This window comes from Tenrec ecaudatus, chromosome 6, assembly GCF_050624435.1.
Source record: "Tenrec ecaudatus isolate mTenEca1 chromosome 6, mTenEca1.hap1, whole genome shotgun sequence".
Lineage (NCBI taxonomy): Eukaryota > Metazoa > Chordata > Mammalia > Afrosoricida > Tenrecidae > Tenrec > Tenrec ecaudatus.
This window is the reverse complement of record NC_134535.1, coordinates 146,179,392-146,186,754: the sequence shown is the minus strand read 5'-3', so window position 1 is coordinate 146,186,754 and position 7,363 is coordinate 146,179,392.

Below are 7,363 nucleotides of genomic sequence, written 5' to 3'. Positions count from 1 at the left end.
GCTTGCTGAGAAACTCCATAGTTAAAGTAATTAAATAAGGCATTAACTAGTTCAGAGAGACATTATGATTGGAGCTAGGACCTTTGACTGACTTTGGCAAGGAGACAGAGAAAAGAGAAAATAAGGCACATATAAATGATGAAAAAGTTTAGTGAGAAATTTGGCATTTCTACACACTCGTAAGAAATCTCTTCTCTCAGATCATCCTATAGTAAGAAGTGTCTTTATGACCAGAATATTTGTAGAGAGTTTGGTGCTGTCAATGCTTTGGAGCCGTATGGCAGAATTAAAAAGAGAAGATTTCTGGCCTTAGGTGATGAAGTAGTCAAATGATGGCTATGAATTTAACTAGGTTTTCATTCTATTGTCATCTGATTTTGGATTCATTTGTGTTGAATCCAGTACCATCCTCAACCGCAATGCACATGCACTCACAATACACACAAATATACAGTCATACAGGTTTGGAGAAACTTAAGGAATAACCAGGGTATCCAATTTAAAAAAAGGATTTAAAATATATAAGACAAACAAAAGAGCCAGATCAAGTCATTCATGTTCTAATATTATTTACCTACATTTAATGAATAAGATTTATTTAAAAATAAGATAATCTTATTCCAAGGAACAATTCATGTATTTCACAACTTTAAAATAGAGTTTTGCAATTGCATGTAAGAAGACACTTCTACCTCCATTCTTACCCCTTTCTATTTATTGGTATCTGTTAGTCTGGGTAGACTAGAGAAACAAGTTAACGGACATTCATATGTGTATAAGAAAGAGCTTTATATACAAGAGCAGTTGAACATTGTAAAAACATCCCAGCCCAGTCCAGATCAAGTCCATAAGTCCGATATTAGCCTATATATCTGATACCAATCTATAAAGTCTTCTTGCAGGAGGATCACAGGGCAGTGGGTAGGAAATCCTGTGGATTCATTGGCATTGTAAGCACTTTAGCACTGGCAGGGGTCTCCACATGGTTCCTTCAGCTCCAAAACTCTGACTTCCTCAGTGTAGTTTCATGTGGCTTCTCCGCAGAAATGTCTTGCAGGGAGTAAACCTGGTCAGTAGAGAATCATGAGCCATGGGAAGACTGTCTCCTGTCTCCAAGGAGGTAATACGGAATTCCCAGAATCCTCCGGAGAAGGCCATGCCCACACAGAGGCCTCATTGGCTATGTCCTGATTGATGGCTAGGCTCCATCCCTACACCCTTAATCCTCAAATTGACACCAGATTATGTTACTATCATAGTATCATATTGCAGAGCAACAAAACACTAAGGAGAGAGAAGTAAACTATCTTCCAAAAGGAATTACGAAACTCACTGCCACTGAGTTAATTGCAATCCATAGGGACCATTGTAGAATCCATTGTAGAATTGCCCTTGTAGATGTCTGTGACTCGAGCTCTTTAAGGGGGTAGAAAACCTCACCTTTCTTCAGCGGAGCTCTCATAATTTCAAACTACTCATCCTGCAGTTATCGGCCCAGCATGTAGCCCCTATGCCTGAAGAGTCCCTTTTCCCCCAGGGAATACTTTGCAGTGAAAGTCATTGGGAATATCAGTCAAACCATGAGAGTTTCTCACTGCCCTTAAGTCAATTCCCACTCAAAGAGACCCCATGAGACAGAATTTTTCGCCTGAGGAACAACTGGTGATTTTTAACTGCTGATCTTGTAGTTAGCAGGCCAACTAATAGTCCACTACACAACCAGCGCTCCATCCACTATTGCTTAGAGAACAATAATAATGAAATTCGCTGTTGTTCTTGTGTTTGATTGTGCTTTAGGTGACAGTCCCCACTGTTGTAGAGTAGATTGTGATCTTACAGGGTAGACCTGCTCCACAGTATTTCCAGGGCTATAAATCTGTATGGCCACAGACCAGCTTTCAGTGAGCAGCCCAACATTTAAATCACTGTGGTAGCAGGGTTCTTTAGGTGACAGTATTCAGAGCAGGTTAGTTCCCATTTGATTGTTTGCACATGAAGTGTTCCACGATATGAGCTGTATTTTCTACAAAGTGTCAACTCTCTTTCCTTTGCTATTTTTTCATCAAAGTTTTCCACATTAATCAACATTCCACCATTTCAGGAGGTAGCATATGAACAAGTACCAGAGGTGCTGAAGGAAGAAATTCAAGTTATACAGAATGCAGAGGACAAAAGGGCTCCGGGATTAATGGACTATCCATTGCTTTATTTCAACAAACTGATAAAGCACTTGAAGCACTCATGTGTCCATACCAGGAATTTTGGAAGAGACCTACCTTGGCAACCTATTGGAAGATATCCATATTTGTACCCAATTTGAAGAAAAGGGACCTAAAAGATAGCAGCTATTATCAAACATCTTCATGAATATCACAAGTAAGTAAATTTTTCAGGATGATCTTTCAAAAATGGTTGCAGCTTTACATTTAAAAGGGAGTCATCAGAAATTCAAGCCAAATTCAGAATAGGATGTGGAACAAGGGACATGAAGGCTGACATCAGATCTTGGATCTTAATAAATATCAGAAATATGTTTATGTGCATTTTATTGACTATGCAGAGGTATTTAAGTGTGTATATCCTAACAATCTATGTATAGTACTAAGAAGACTGGGTATTCCTGAACACGTTTTTGTACTCGTGAAGAACCTGCACAAGCATCAAGAGGCAATTGTTCCAACAAAACTAGTGTATACTATATATTTTAACATTAGGGATGGTGTGCATCAGGGGCATATTCCTCACCATACTCATTCAGTCTGTACGCTGAGCAAATAATCCAAGAAATTGAGCTATATAAAGAAGAATATGCTATCAGGATTGGAGGAATGCTTGTTAACTACCTTTGATGTGCAGATGACACAACCTTGTTTGCTGACAGGAAAAGTTGAAGCACTTGCTGAAGATGATTAAAGATTTCACCCTCAATATGGATTACAACTCAATGTAAAGAAACCCCAAATCCTGCAACTGGATCAATAACTAACAACACAATAAACAGAGAAAAGTTTGAAGTAGTCAAATATCCCACCTTGCTTGGGTCCACAATCAATGATCATGGAAGCAGCAGTCAAGAAATCACACAACAGGTTGCATTGGGTGAACCTGCTGCACATGACTTCTCTGAAGTATTGAAGAGCAAAGACATCACTTTGAGAACTAGAGTGTGCCTGATCCAAGTCATGGTATTTGCAATCACCTCATACGCATGTGAAAATTGCACTATATGAAAGGAAGAATGAACAATAATTGATGCATTTGAAATATTGTGCTGGCAACAAAGATTGAAAGAACCATGGACCTCCAGAATACATAAATCTCTCTTGGAAGAAGTACAGGCAAATGTTCCTTGGAAGTGAGGATGGCAAACTTTACTTGCCATGCTTTTGATAATAGGACACATCAGTCCCTGGAAAAAGGACATAATGTTTGGTAAAGTAGAGAAGATAAAAATAGGAAGGCTTCAAACAAGATAGATTCCCACAGTGGCTGCCACAATGTGGTTGCACATAGAAATTGTGGAGATGGTTCAGAAGCAGGCAGTATTTCATTCTTCTGTACATAGTGTCAATATGGGTTGTAACTGATGTGATGTCACCTAAAATCAATAGGCATCATGAGGTGTAATGAATTGATTGGCCATTGTGAGATGTAATTATTGGCCACTTTGAATCATACAAACGTGGTATTCTGTGTTTGGAATAAAAACAGAATGGAAATAATGTTATTTTCACCATCAAAAAGAACATTTCAAGATCCATCCGACAAGACATATTCTCAGGGCTAGAATAATAAGCATATATGCCTCCAAGGAAGACCAATTAATATGACTTATTGAAATTCACAAGCCAACTGCCAATGACAAAAATGATGGCAGTGAAGATTTTTATCACTCTCTAAGTCTGAAAATTATCAAATATATAACTAACATTCATTAATAGATATTGGTGATTGAATCAAAAATTGCAAACAAAAATGAAAGAAAAATAACCATAGCTTTACTTATATAAATGACACTTCTGATCATATGATAGATCTTTGAAAGACCAACAACTTATTTATTGTAAATCCATTTTTGAAAAAAGTGAATGGTGACTATCCATGCAGACTCACAGATTTGAACGTACAGCCACTAAATTGACTGTAGCTATAAAAAGACAATAGAATAACTCAGTATCATCAGACTTTAGAAGGTCAGAACCAACTATGGAATTAATTTCTTTTATGCAAGTTCATGTTGAAGCTGAAGAAAACTGAAACAAATCATTTATTATGTTGAATAATTTCCCTTCTAGTTCTATTTTTCTGGAAGTTTTTTTTTAATCAGAAGTGACTTTCTCTCAATATGAGTAACTACAACATGCATTTCTGCCTTTTATTTTAATATTGTCATTTACAAATTGGCATATCAAGTTCTCTGTTTTCAGCCTTTTAGTTTGGTTTTAGTTTTGAGAATTCCTGATCTAGGTTAGTATATGGTTTATTCTGCCCTGTGTCCTCATTTCAGATTGTTGTTTGAGATTGCTAGTTCTCTATTCATCGTACTTTATTTAATATTTCTTGCAAAGTTACCTGAGTTTTATAAACTTTTTTAGTACTTTTCCTAACTTCACTTTTGTATTTGAGAGCTAGTTTTGCTAGCGATACCTTGCCTGGCAATATTTTTGTCCACAACTTAATATATACCATCTCATTCTATTTTGGTCTACCTAGCTTCTGCCAAGGAAACAAAACTTATTTTCATTGGTTCTCCTTTACAAGTGACTTTTTGTTTTACTCAAGCTGTTCTTGGGATACCTCGTGTTTGGATTTGGAAAATTTGACAATAATATAACTTTCTTTGAGGTTTTCTCTGTATGGAAATCATTGAACTCCTTGAATGGATATTTTCTTTCATGACATTAGGGTATTTACTATCAACAAATCTTCATTAATTCTCTATGTGTTCCTATTTGGTTCCTCCTGTTCTGAAATTCTGATATTGTGAAAAATTTTCCTCTTGATAGAGTCCCACGCACGTCTTTGAATATTTTATTCCATATTTTTCTAATTTCCCCACAAACAATTTGACAATGGTCTAGTCTCTATTTCATTTGTTCTATCTTCCATTGATTCAATTATTTTATGTGTTTCTGTTGTCTTTTTCTCACATTTTATTGTTAATTTTTAAAATTTATTTTTTTTTAAACATTTTATTTGGGGCTCATACAACTCTTATCACAATCCATACATATACATGCATCAATTGTATAAAGCACATCTGTACATTCTTTGCCTTAATCATTTTCTTCTTTTCTTTTCTTTTTTTACATTTTATTAGGGGCTCATACAACTCTTATCACAATCCATACATATACATACATCAATTGTATAAAGCACATCCGCACATCTAGTTGGTGCTTTTAATTGTCTATTTGGTTACCTGTTCTCACAAAATAATTCTGCAATTCTTCTATTTCTCTGTGTTTTCCTTGTTTTTTTCCCCAGTATTTTTCTTGATTATTTTCTTAGTCTTTCTTATCAGGTAGTTTCTTAAATTTTATTCCTCAAAAAGTTTTCTAATTCTTTATTCTGTTCATTTGCTGAGGACATTTTACCCTGCTTCTTTATGTTATTTGTTATTTTCTGTTGCTCCAAGTTGTTAATGCATAATTTTATTTATTTTTTAAATTGTCTGCTTGTTTGGTGAACCCTGATTTTTTTGTATTGTTTTATTCTGATATATCTAAATAGGCAACATGATTCTCTAATATGGCCATGCTAGATGTCTCAACTCTTGTATCATGGGAGGTGGGAAAGCAGCTGTGTTTGTGAGCATGGCTATTGGTTCATTTGTCTTTTAGGGCTGAATGTTATAGCTGGAATTGCCAGTGAGGTGATATATTTGTCTGGACCGTCACTGGAGCTTTGGTGTAGGAAACATTCTCAATGATCATTGAGTTGGGTGCTGTCTTTTCACATTGCTACTTGTTGGGAGGTCAAGACAAGGGTGCTTGAGTTATTAGCCACCATAAGGTAATACAGAAACTCTTACTAATGGTTCTGGACAAGCAAGAATGAGTGGGATGGTCAGAGTGGGCACAGGCCTTCAGTGCAGGGTGGAGTGGTGAAGGGGACAAAGCAAAGGAGATTCAGCCAGTCCATGAATGCCCACTAGGGGGACATATCCATGTCCACTGGAGAGTGACCCAGGGGTAGTGTGTCACCAGTCCTTAAGTCACTGCTGCTGGTAACTGAAAAGTATAAGAGGCACCATTGGTCAGCCAACCCTTTGTGTAGGTGGTTGGACATAGGAGTGGGCACCTCTGGTTTACAAGGGCCCAGTGCTAGTTGATTCTAAGAGCAGGGGGAACTGTCAGTTCATGTTCTCTCAGTGTGAGAACCTAGGGAGTAGAAGCAGGTGCTGCCTTTCTGTGCTCTCCTTTTGCCAGTGGCTGGATGGAGAGGCTAATAATGCTGATCCACATGCTTTGACATAAGTACTTGAGCAAAGCAGTTGGTTCCATTGGTTTGTGGGCATGTGATTCAGGATGTTAATAAATTGGACTGTTGAACAGTGGTCATGTTCAGGGAAGCAGGGAGGCCAGAATCTATGGCTTCTGAGACAGGACATATATGGATGCTGTTAGTGAGGTGAGAGTATTTAACTTTCATTTGCCAGTAAACACTTTTGCCTTGCTTTGTCTATGAATTCAGATTCATTACTGCTTGGCTATACCAGGTGATTTGATCGGGAACCTTATTAGCTTTGTTTAGGTGCAGCCATATTGTTCAGATTTGGCTTTCAGGTCACTGGTGATTCATAATCCTTTGACTCGCTGTTTTTGTCTTTTCTTACATTTGTCACTCAATTGGACTCGGCTTGTGTTTGATGTTCAGTGTTCCAGAGTTTTATTTATATCCGATCCACTTTTTTTTGGGGGGGGGTGTTTTTGTGGTAAGAGGGGTATTATAGGGTGTCTGTCTATGTCACCAGATTACACCATCTCTCCTTAAAAAAATCAAAGTGTAAAGATTATTTTAAAATTTCCATTTCTCCCAGCAGCAAAATCAGTGAACTCTGAATGAGTGGTTTGCCTGTTCATCAACAAACTTCTGTTATATTACAAATAGAAACATGCAAATCAGATTGTTGCTTTCTTATTAAAGTGCTCATGCCCTCACACTGAAAAAATTATCTAAAATATTTAATTGTTAGATATTTTGAAAGGAGAACTAGAATGAAGAATTCTTAGTATAGCACAGCTTACTTGACCTTGTTCTAAACCAGCCTGTTTAAAAATGTTTGCCAATGACTATAAAGAATGCGAGAGAGTAGAGTGTCAATTGGGCAACCCAAACGCATGTTCCTACTTTGCTTTAG